Source organism: Heptranchias perlo, chromosome 20 (genome assembly GCF_035084215.1).
Source record: "Heptranchias perlo isolate sHepPer1 chromosome 20, sHepPer1.hap1, whole genome shotgun sequence".
NCBI lineage: Eukaryota > Metazoa > Chordata > Chondrichthyes > Hexanchiformes > Hexanchidae > Heptranchias > Heptranchias perlo.
The window spans coordinates 29,644,074-29,644,928 of NC_090344.1; the positions used below are offsets into that span (position 1 = coordinate 29,644,074).

The window sequence follows — 855 nt, forward strand, 5'->3', positions numbered from 1 at the left end:
TGTTTCTGCCCGGTTTCGAACCGGGGACCTTTCGCGTGTTAGGCGAACGTGATAACCACTACACTACAGAAACTCTGATGCACGTATTATTATCGGAAACCCTCAGAAGATAGCTGCCGTCTGCACATGCTCTCAGTGTGGGAGACGGGTCCCTTTCCCGTTCAGGGAATTAACTTCGACAAAATAGTTTACTGTATTAATTTCGCAATACTCATTAAACTCTGAAAAAAGACGAATAGTTGTTCAAATCGCCATTAATCAACTCATAACTTTCTGTTTCAGGCTAACGGAAACCCTAGCTTTTTTTTCATTCATTCACCAGGCAGAATACAGACAGTTGAGAGGGGAACTGAAAGGGGAAATGAGAGGGGCAAAGAGAGAGTATGAGAAATGGCTGGCGGCCAACATAAAAGTGAATCCAAAAGTCTTCCACAGGCATGTAAACATTAAACGGGTCGGAAAAACCCGACTCGAATTCGGGATCATGAAGGAAATCGACTCATGGAGGCAGCCCAAAAATGTGCCTGCCCGGTTTTAAACCAGGGACTTTTCGTGTGTTAAACTAACGCGGTAAACACTACACTGCAGAAACTCTGCTGTTCTCGTATTTGTAGGAAACCCTCAGAAGATCGCTGCCGTCTGCAAATGCTCTCAATGTGGGAGACGGGTCCCTTTCCCATTTTGGGAATTAACTTCTACAAAATAGTTTACTGCATTAATTTCGCAATACTCATTAAAATCGGAAAAAAGACGAATAGTTGATCGAATCGCCATCAATCAACTAATAACTTTCTGTTTCAGGCTGACGGAAAACCTAACTTTTTTTTATTCATTCACCAACAGAATATGTAAAGT

The 855-nt window shown here is 42.3% G+C and overlaps 1 non-coding gene across 1 annotated transcript; it reads right to left on the bottom strand.

The window, feature by feature from the left end:
• trnav-aac (transfer RNA valine (anticodon AAC)) lies at positions 1-73 on the bottom strand. Its single transcript has one exon. It is a non-coding gene; the product is annotated as a tRNA-Val (tRNA).
• Between the last annotated feature and the right edge of the window lie 782 nt (positions 74-855).